Source organism: Mytilus trossulus, chromosome 14 (assembly GCF_036588685.1).
Source record: "Mytilus trossulus isolate FHL-02 chromosome 14, PNRI_Mtr1.1.1.hap1, whole genome shotgun sequence".
NCBI classification, from domain to species: Eukaryota; Metazoa; Mollusca; class Bivalvia; order Mytilida; family Mytilidae; genus Mytilus; species Mytilus trossulus.
This window is the reverse complement of record NC_086386.1, coordinates 11,345,043-11,357,104: the sequence shown is the minus strand read 5'-3', so window position 1 is coordinate 11,357,104 and position 12,062 is coordinate 11,345,043. Positions and strand designations below refer to the sequence as shown.

Sequence of the window (12,062 nt, the reverse complement as noted above, 5' to 3'; positions counted from 1 at the left end):
TGCATTTCTGTCTGTTTGTCTTGTTCTTTTAAGCTATGTCCTTGTCAGTTTATTTTCTACTATATAGTTTCTTATTTGGTAACTTTCGACACACATTTTTGTAAAGAGCCATGATTTTGTAGAGGCATTTCCAGATATTAAAGTACGATTTACTGAGGACAGATACACCAGTTACAATAAGACTGACTCTAGAGAGTACGTCATACCCACGGGTCACGACTTTACTATAGAATGTCATGGTGCATATCTTCCAAAGCTAAAAGTTTTACGTAGTGGTCAAGTAAATGTAAGTGTTTTGAATTCAAATAGATAAATGATTAAAAACACATTGTTTAGTATACAGCTAAAGTTTAGACTTCCCTATATGTGTTGTGTTACTAGAAATGGTATAGGAAAAGACTTCAAGACCTAAATAACTGATTGGGTACTGATTTATTTATTAGTACTAATACATATATTAGTTTACATATGAATTTACAGAAAATAGATTATACGTGTCAGCAATTATTTTTGCTATTAATGAAAAATATAGATATGAGGTTAGTTATTGCAGTGAATGCTGCATACAAATAATGCTGGTTGATATTTGTTGGGAACTTTACGTACAAATGGTCTTTATAGCTAGTTGTACACGTTATCAGTTATTTTCTTTTTACATAATGGTATTCATATTCAGAGTTATATATAGAAACAGAAGCTTTGTTTTATATAGCTTTAAAACGACTGCGTTATTAATAAATGCATTAACTGCTTTTCTGTTGTTTTGTAGAACGAACCTGACTTTGTTCTCTTAAATGTATCAAAGGTTCAACTAACCAGAAGCGAAACTGACATGAACTTCGGAGTTTTATATCACGTTGATAATCCAGATTTCACGTACACAGGGGAATACAAATGTTACTACGGCGATAACGATCATCTAGGGACCAAAATTTATATCTTTATAAGCGGTAAATATAAACAGCTATAGATTTGTATTAGAGATTTATGAATTAAGTGTAAAAGTTTATCGATCAGTTCATTTTCCATTATTTTTGATATAGATAAACTAGTGAAATAACGTTAAGGGTACCAATTTTACTGCACCAGATTGCTAATTAAAAAATATTTCCAAAATTTCATAACAGTAAATTTTAATTAAACAATGTTCATTTTTGCTTGCCCTACTGGCTTCTGAGAGTATTAGTCTGCAATAAAATCCTCTCAGACTAACAGTAAACCAGGAGACAACTCTCCATCCATATAACAATTTAAAAAGTAAACCATTGTAGGTTAAAGTACGGCCTTCAACATGGAGCCTTGGCTCACACCGAACAACAAGCTATAAAGGGCCCCAAAATTGATAGTGTAAAACATCCAAACGGGAAAACCAATACATACATACATACATACATACATACATACATACATTCATACATACAGAGACAGACAGACAGACAGACAGACAGACAGACAGATCTAGATTCCTAGCTAGCTAGCTACCCACTTACCTTCTGGTGGTCTTCTGCGTTCAAATTTACATGAAACCAATTATCTTATCCAGATTGAAATTCAGTTATATAACATTTGTAGATTTGATATTGATACCAATTTTACATCTTGGCTAAATGTATCTTGATTGTAGATCCAAACAATTTATTTGCACCGACATGGACAGACTTTGTGAATTTAACTATCTACCAGAATAGAAAGGCATATCTACCTTGTCGGGTAACAGATCCATCCACAACTGTCAAACTAATAAATACTGCTGGAAATAATGAGGTTAAGGTCGGTGACAGTACAGCTATGTCTTATGATCCAAGACTTGGTTTTATACTGCTCTATCCTAACCAGTTCTTCGATGGCCAATTTAAATGTGAAGCAACATCCAAAGATGGGAACAAAGACTCACTAGTTATGGTTCTAAGTTTTCTAAGTAAGTAAAATGGGTTTACCTCCCTTTTAATTAGTTTATTCTTTTGTGACTAACATATGAACTGCAATATCTTTTTCTTCTTGGCATTATTTACAAGACGGTTTTCATGATCCTAGGATTATATGACCTCTTGCAAAGATGAAAATCTCTTGGCTTTAAAGTGCATTACTTTAAAAGGTTAATTTGCAGCTTTTACGGAAATTTTGGGATAATAAAGCTTCTGATCATTCTTTGACATCTGTTTTGAAATCTCGTTTTTTATTTATTTGTTAATGTTCTTCATACGGAAAATCGGTATATAGCAATACAAATATAACAAGTAGGAAAAGGGATTTCCACACTTCGATTACAATAGTGGCACTTTTAGAAAATGAAACTTTTCCCAAAGTGTCGATGTTCCAAATTAATCAGCTGGTAACCCTAACAAAACTTTGATATTGAACTTTCGTTTGGAAATGGAACAACACTTCAATTCACGTGCTGCCTTCAATGAAAACATAAATTAAACGGTTTGCTAATGTTATTAAGCGGATGCGTAGTTTGTTGAATTTTTGGGTTAAAAAAACACAAACCACATGATTTCTTCCAAATTGTCATTAAGATATTTCTCAGACCGGATGAATGTAAAATTTCTCACTATTTATAAAAATGTTTTCAATGTTAAAAGACATAAGATGTGGTATGAGTTATAACTCTCCTTCATTCTGTCCCTCCGTCCAAGTCCCACAATTTGTAAAAGCAAGCCATCATCTGACAAAGTTCATTCAACAGTTTCCGTAAAGTATTTCATACTGTGTTAAATTCAGTTTTTAATCATAGAATACATTTTTGACAACATACCCGACCGTTATCTAATTTTCGGAATTTTTGCAGACGTTCATTGACGCTAAGGTTATTATTATACAACATTGATTGCTATTATTAGATATTTGTTTTAACAATACTTAGAATCAACATCAGTACCACAGCCTACCTTAGTAACATCTAAAACCACAGTCATGATAGGAGAAGAATTTGAAATCCAGTGCAGGGTATATATTGATAGAGGAGCTACATTTTCAATGAACTGGTCATACTCATCAAATGAGGTAAGGAAATAACCACTTTTTCCTACTCATCTAATGAGGTAAGGAAAAAACACTGTGTCCTACTCATCATGTATAAAAAAGAAGATGTGGTATGATTGCCAATGAGACAACTATCCACAAAAAACATTAACAACTATAGGTATCCGTACGGCCTTCAACAATGAGCAAAGCCCATACCTCATAGTCAGCTATAAAAAGCCCCGATAAGATAATGTAAAACATTTCAAACGAGAAAACTAACGGCCTTATTTATGTAAATAAAATAACGAAAAACCAATATGTAACACATAAACAAACGACAACCACCGAATTACAGGCTCCTGACTTGTTCTTCCGTCCAGCTGTACGTAAAACTTTTTTTTGGCATTACAAATCAGATCTAAAACATGGTCAAATTTAAATAAGAAAGGACCAGATTTAGACATTCTCCAAATCTAGAAGAAAAGCCAAAGGTTCACCATTTGAGACATACACATATCGTTTTGAAGACTTTAACTAGCAGGGAGGCAAAACGTTTTTATTAAAAGGAATATAAACTGAACGGCTCTTGCAAGAAAAATCAATGATTTCAATTAATATAATAAATGATAATTCATTTCCAAGTAAAGGAAATTTGTATGGTTATTTCAAATTGAACAAATTACACGAATGTTTTAACCAACACTTATATATATATATTTAAATTTTATAAAAAATTGAGAATTTCATATTTAATTGATTGTTTTGAAATATAGGAAAATCGTCTACTATACTGGCAACAATTGTATACACTTTTAAATCTCATAAATACATTGGATGTTTTGATGTTTTAGATCTCAGATCGAGTACATTATACAGATCCAATAAGAGAGGTTAAGTCAAAATCTGTCGACTTCGATGTGTTGTACAGTAACCTGATCGTAACAAAAGCTTTAAAGAGTGACGAAGTAGCATACACGTGTACAGTGCAGACGAATGATGGAAAACAAAATAATGTCAGCACCGTAATACATGTAGTGGGTAGGTGTTGAAATCATTTAATGTTAATTTATGTATGCTTAGGATGTATTCTTCCGACTTTTCAGTCTCGTTCACTCTCGTTGAAATCTCGTTCTTGATACAAGTGGAAAATATCAATGAATTTAAAAAATATCATAATCACACATAACTCTTTGGCAAAATTGTGTATTTACAATAAATGGCTTTTGAGTAATTCAATTTTCAAATTGTACGACCAATCAAGTCTGTTTTTTTAACCAAAACTTTGAGAAAATGGGTGAGGGATACAAAAAATAATTTAACAAGAATCATTTTCATCTGATATCATTTTTTTTCTTCAGATTTCTTAGATATTAATTTTTTCAATCATTTATAACAAAAAAATTGAATGAATATGCATTTTGTCCTGAAGACTGAGAAAAAAACACAAAAATACAAAATTGACAGCATGGTAAATTTTACACAAAAAAGCGTCAAAATATGATAAAACTTTCTTATACTAACACCTACATATAGTTTTTTTTAAAGTAAAATTTATTCAAATTGGTCCACTTCATCTTTATAGAAAGTATTAAATTAAGTTTAATTGTGGAACTGTGATTTTTTCCACGATAATAGCCCAAAAATAGGTAAAAATCAATGAAAAATGGGTAAATCATCAAAATTGGGCATTTTCAAAGGGCCGTAGCAAAAAGAATTGCACCACCATATAATTTTTTTTCTTTTTAGCGGCCCCTGCTAACGAAATATAGTCAAAGGCGTGTCATATTGACAAGAACTATTTCTGAAGCGCTTTCGAAAAAAATGAAAGCTATCTAGTTTCTACGCTATCGTTTAATTATTTTTGTGACCACTTGCGATGCAACCGTCATAAATTGGCTAGAAATAATTTCTAATCACTGGCGTTGTTCAAGATAGTTAAACACTAATACTAGTTGAAAAGGCGTAACTGATCATTTGAATACACATAGAAATTGAATTAACAAAAACACAGATTGGACGTGGCTGCGTAATTGTACATACTAACCAAAGAACGGCACTGAAAACACTAAGTACAGATCTGACAACATATAAAACCGATTCAGTAAATATCATGAATAATATCATTCTGATTCTTTCACAGATTTTGTTTCATTAGTAATTGCTTCGTCAGTAGTGTACGCAGAAGAGGGTAAACGAGTTACCTTGAGTGCTGAATTTGAAGGAAATCCATTCCTACCCAAAATTACATGGTGGCGTGGGAATAACATGCTTCATAATGTGGATGGAAACGAAACTATAACGTATGTTAAAAAATTATTCAAGAAAAATGAACCATTGATTATAGGATTGCATGAGTTCAGGAAAAACATCATCTATATTTATACAAAACAGTTTGAAAGATGTTTTCCTGTGAAAATACAAAATTGATTTGAACAAAATATTATCATATAATTAGATTGTCATGTTGGAATAAATGCTATTAGGGATTACTGAGACATCTTAAAAGGTTATTGAATAGTACGACAAATGCTTTTCCTTAAAAAAAGTATATATTTATCATCTTAGCTGCGGTTATATTTTTAACAGTATCCGTTACAAAACAACAATCGGACGTGTTTTAAACGAGATCTGAAATAAGGGTTAAAGTTAAATCAGAATTAGTTCCTATTTTATTTATAAAAGATCAACACAACCCCGTTCTGTAGACATAAACATACACTCTTAAATATTAAGAATTACCAAAAAGTACTGTGGATTCATTTATTTTCGTTGGTTCCAGATTTCATTGATGGAGGAAAACTTGCATTTTCGTGGATTTTTTATTTCGTAGTTTTGCAAAATGTTAGATATAACTCTTAAGAAAACTTGCAATTTGTTGAACACTTGATTTCTGGCTCGCCTGTGTTTAAGAAATCTACGAAATAAGTATCCGACGATAAAAATGATTCCACAGTATTTTAAATTCCTCATTTAACTATTACATATGTAATAACTTTACAGCACTAGGTGGCAGACAACTGCCTATTCCATCACAAGAGTGGCAAAACATATGTCTGGAACGTACACAGTTAAAGGTGAAAGCACCATTTTAGTTACCAAAGATATTGAATTGGTTGTTATATGTAAGTAATAATTTGTGGTTATTTAGGGGGAACCATGATGTCATTAATAAGATTTCAAAGCAACTGAAAGCAACATTTTAGTAGCTGAAGACATTGAAAATGGTTTGTTAAATCAAAGTTATAATTTGTGGTTATGAAAGAGCCTTCAGGATATCAGTAGTTAGGTTTTAATTTTTTTAACAAAAGATTACGATTAAAAGTAGATGTAAGGTGAGCAATATGTGAATGGGATAGTAACTCAACGACGCATAGAAAACAAAATGAGGACAATATACAGTCTTCGACCACAATCAGGTGGCTATACAATAGGCAAAACTGTATAGAATATAGTGTCCCTTTCAATCATGTTGAGAACCATTATTTTAATGTTCACGAAACTATCTAATTCGAAAGTTTGAATAAGAGCTTTGTTACCTTGATATATTCATTTGCCCCAGGGTTCATAATAATTTACCATAATTCTTAAAACGTCTTCTAAAAAATACAAAAAGTGAATAGAAATATAATGGAGAAACAACAAAGTTGCTTTGATTATTTAAAAAATATCATTAATTATTAGCGTCTATATATATAGACAAAGTATATACATACTAATGTGTTGTTTTGACAGGTAAACCTTTAGTAGAGATTAAGTCAAATAAATCAGGGGACTACTACCAATATAGCCATCTTTATACTTTAACATGCAATGTGCCATGTGTTGACTCCGGTAATCTACATGTCTGGATGGAGTTTTCACCATGTAACATTAATATGTGTTTTAACCAGACGGGACATCAATGGAAAAATAAATCAGACGTCGAGTTTCAGAAAGGGAGGAGTTTGCGGTTAAGTTATTTAGCTGAACAGACGGAAGTAATTCGATGTAGAGCTCAAAATGATGTAGGAAGTACAACATCACAAATGGAAATTGTCATGATTAAAGGCAAGCGCATAATCTATTTGGAAGTATTTCTACTACCGCACAAATAGAGTCTAGATGGTATATAATTATAAGTCTGTCTATCCGTCTATAAAAGGGTTTCCCGATTTACAACCGTACCTACCGTAGTACGAACTGGGAGCCGACATTGATCTTTTGAAATTAATTCGTGTATACCCTCAATGTCAATGTATTTTTTTTCCAAATCATTATAAAAAATATTTGGATAATTTTAAGTTACAACTTGGTATAATATTTTATGAATCATTATACAAAATATTTGGATAATATTTAGCTACAACTTGGTATGATTTTTATGTCCATATGTTCCCTAATCATAAAAAACAATATTGCTAGTACTCGATTATGCCTTCAACAAACTATTGCTCTGTAACTGTTGCAACGAACGGTTTGTAATTAAGGTTTATTTCAACTGAAATTATACAAAAATAAGCTATATATATAGCACATTCATAATTTATTTTAAGTTTGCTTGTAATATTAATTTAACAGTATAAAATGGAAAAACTGGCATTTTGAAGGGCAAGTTTTAAAAAAGATAATATAATATGAGCTAATTTAACGTTCAAAAGTGACCTAATTCAAAATATATAATATTAAAGGTAAATACAAAATCTGTGACCTTATCGAGATTTCTCAAATTTTAAAACTGTATGCAAGATATTGTACAGTATATAAATATATATACGACTGAGCAAGTCTTTATTATAAGTATAAAAAGATACAATACTGTTGATTAAGTAACTTGTTTTTATTAAATAATCAGGAGGATTTCTTTGATTTTAATTCAAATTGTAGGTTATTTTAGTTGTTTAAATCTATAATACCATTCCGATATTTTTCTCAGAGTTGCAAAACTCATCATTCAGACGTATGAGAATTTTTACCAAAAGTTAAAAAGATACACACATACAATATTGAAAGAACACAAATGTCAGTACAATTGTATTTTAAGTCATGATAACAGTGGCGTATCCAGAAATTTTGGGGACCACTATCTGCCTTAGAGGGAGCCCGCTTCGGTCATGCTTCAGTGATTCGCAATAATTACCAATTTTTTAGAAAAGGGGACCTGCCCCATTCCTCCCAAATCCGCCTCTGTATAATTATATGACAATTATTTTAGTCGATTAAATAAGATGATTCGAGTAACGTGTTTTTTTTTTCTCCATTGGCAACCGAATAGTAAATACTGTTTATAAAATATATACTTTTTCACTTTACTTTCCAGAATGCGTTTCTAGAGAAAAAAATATGAAAACTCAACTCCCACATCCTCTCAAAAAACAATTCCTGCCGCAATGATCGACATAAGTTACTTTAATAATAAAAACTAATTTCAAAATCATGCAAGAACTTTTAAATATGATACGAAAACTACGCAATTTTGAAAAGTTAACAAATCTATCCAACACCAGCATCATATGTTTTAGAAAGTAGTTAATAGTTTTTATTTTAATTCATAAGTCTGTATGAAAACAATCTTTTTCAATAGATAAACCAACCAAAACAAAATACCTATAACAAACAGAAACGCAAATCTTTATTTAGAATGTTAAGGTCGTGTCAATTTGACAATTTGAAGGTCTGTTTGATTAATGCACTTGTGCATAACTAATTATTCCATAAAGAATCATAAACAAAGTGTTATAGAAGCGTTAAAATCGCTATCAAATAAATCGTTAAGGGCATACGATACAGTTTTGATCCTGTATTTACAAGTTCGTGAAAATTTGCATATAGGCTATTTTTCACCTGATTAAATCAAATCTGTAATAAAAAATATACCTTCATGTGCTACTTTTTGAGTTAATTGAGGTCAAAATTTTGTATATTTGCTCAAAATTCTGATTTGTGGCCGTCATTTCTTTTTCGAAAGAAAGACATAACTTTTAAAAGATAAACACATTTTTTTTTGTTTTAAATAATCGGTGATTTCTGTATTTTATAAGTATCCTAAAAAAATATACATTTTTTTATTCAGAAATAACTCATATTTATCAAATGTTCATGAATTGAGGAAAATACGTCATTTTTTGCTGCATGTTTATCAAAATTAAAAAAAATCCTCTATTTACAGTTTTCTAAAATTTGGGTCACATAATCTCTATGCAAAATGAAACAAATTGCTGTTTTGAAAAATAGGGGTCCATGAACTCGTTTTCAAATTAAATCAGTTTGAATGATAAAAATCAGTCGAAAAATTTATCTTTTCCCGATATGACATAGTTTGACGTCGCGAAAATAACATTTTACGTTAGCAACGTCATTACCTCCCCTGTAACTGTATCGTATGCCCTTAAGCTAGGTTTTTTGGTGATACGGAAATCATTTCTTTAATTTTCATCATGATGAATAAGATTATTTCATGCGTTAAATGAAACATCCAAAAACACCACCAACGTTTGAGTTACGTACCAACCGTACCTGATACGTAGCAAATCGGGAAATCTCTAATAATCAAGATCAACGTCAAGCTTCGTAAAGGAAAATTTTAAATAAGTATTGTTTACGCAAATACATACGAAGGATGAGTAATTCTGTTTAGCTTATCCATAAACATGTTCTCTTTATAATTAACGTTTTGACTTTCTAACAACTACCTTATCATTGAAACCGAAACTCTATAGTTTAATTCATCTACATGGCAGTTGTTTCGTAGTTAGATCTTAATATGTAGATGGTAGGATGTTTATGCTGTTGAGTTTTTCCAGAGTGTTGTACACAAAAGGACTTGGCACTCTCCAGCTACTGTCCCTCACAAAGGGCCAAGTGAGCTTTTCTCATCACTTGGCGTCCGGCGTCCGTCGTCCGTCGTCCGTCGTCCGTCGTCCGTCGTCGTCCGGCGTTAGCTTTTACAAAAATCTTCTCCTCTGAAACTACTGGGCCAAATCAAACCAAACTTGGCCACAATCATCATTGGGGTATCTAGTTTAAAAAATGTGTGGCGTGACCCGGTCATCCAACCAAGATGGCCGCCACGGCTAAAAATAGAACATAGGGGTAAAATGCAGTTTTTGGCTTATAACTCAAACAACAAATCATTTAGAGAAAATCTGACGGGGTAAAAATGTTTATCAGGTCAAGATCTATCTGCCCTGAAATTTTCAGATGAATCGGTCAACCTGTTGTTGGGTTGCTGCCCCTGAATTGGTAATTTTGAGGAAATTTTGCTGTTTTTGGTTATTATCTTGAATATTATTATAGATAGAGATAAACTGTAAACATCAATAATGTTCAACAAAGTTAGATTTACAAATAAGTCAACATGACTGAAATGGTCAGTTGACCCCTTTAGGAGTTATTGCCCTTTATAGTCAACTTTTAACCATTTTTCATAAATCTAAGTAATCTTTTACAAAAATCTTCTCCTCTGAAACTACTGAGCCAAATTAAAACAAACTTGGCCACAATCATCTTTGGGGTATCTAGTTTCAAAAATGTGTCCGATGACCTGGCCATTCAACCAAGATGGCCGCCACGGCTAAAAATAGAACAGGGGTAAAATGTAGATTTTGGCTTATAACTCTGAAACCAAAGCATTTAGAGCAAATCTGACAGAAGTTAAAATGTTAATCAAGTCAATATCTATCTGCCCTGAAATTTTCAGATGAATTGGACAATCGGTTGTTGGCTTGCTGCCCTCCAATTGGTAATTTTTAAAGAAATTTTGCCGTTTTTGGTTATTATCTTGAATACTATTATAGATAGAGATAAACTGTAAACAGCAATAATGTTCAGCAAAATAAGATCTACAAATAAGTCAACATCACCTAAATGGTCAATTGACCCCTTAAGGAGTAATTGCCCTTTATAGTCAATTTTTACCAAATATTTTTCTCTGTTACTAATGGGCAAGGTTCATTATAGATATAATTGTAAGAAGCAAGAACGTTCAGTAAAGTAAGAACTTCAAACACATCACCATCACCAAAATACAATTTTGTCATGAATCCATTTGTGTCCTTTGTTTAATATGCACATAGACCAAGGTGAGCGACACAGGCTCTTTAGAGCCTCTAGTTAATAATACTAAGTACTGTGATTCTCGAATCCATTTGTTTTAATATTTACATTTCTTTTAACAAGTTTAAGTGACATTATAATTTAAAACACAAGGCTAATTTTCAAAATTGAAATAGAAAACTTTCTTTTTTTTTTTAGAAAAGAAAGAAAGTTTATCTTTAAACATTTCTAATGCCAAACCTATTGAGGAAGACAGTATAACAATCATCTGCTACGCCACCTTGTGGGAATATAATAAAGTGAATTTATGGTACAGAGAAGAGGAATCAGAAACATTGCAACCTATTGAAAATGTGAACAGAAGCAACATAACTAGGGGAGGGTAATGATGAATGAAACTTACATTTACTATATAAATCATTACATAACAGTAAAATACAGAAGTAAATGTAAAATTCGTAACACTACAAATGAATTTAACAACAAAAGTTTAAGGATAGCAAAATCAACATTACGTATATAACAGAAAACCTAGAAAGTAGTATAGTAAGTCATATGGGACATGGTTATTGAGCTTTATTGGGGAGGGGGAGGGGGAGGGTATAATATCTAATAGAGAATAAAAAAGAATGTTGAAACGAAGTTTTCATCTAGATTCATTAGTTTATGGTTAAAGAGCATTTAAGTTTCATTTCCATTTCAGATCTGCGTTTTCCTTGACAGTTGAGCTGGCTATTCCCTCAATACAAGTAGCAGATACTGGTTCATACCTTTGTCTTGGTACAAAACCTGATAATAGTGGTCAGATAGAACCAGATAAAATAGAAAGAAAGATTATAGTTAGAGGTATTATCAACTTTAACTTTCACTCGGAAACTTTCATATGCATTGATAGACGCAAAATTATAATCTTAAAAAAATTCTTATGCCTTTTTATATCGTTTACAGTTATCCTGCTGAATTGAATTCTCAAGCCAAAATTTATTCATTTGAAATTTCATTCACTACTATATTTTGCATTTCCCCAAGATGTTTCTGAGGGGTTAGAAAGAAAACTAATGATA

General features: G+C 31.6%; 1 pseudogene; it reads left to right on the top strand.

Moving 5' to 3' along the window:
- Window positions 1–12,062, top strand: part of LOC134697474 (vascular endothelial growth factor receptor 2-like) — a 50,306-nt pseudogene that overhangs the window by 21,493 nt on the left and 16,751 nt on the right.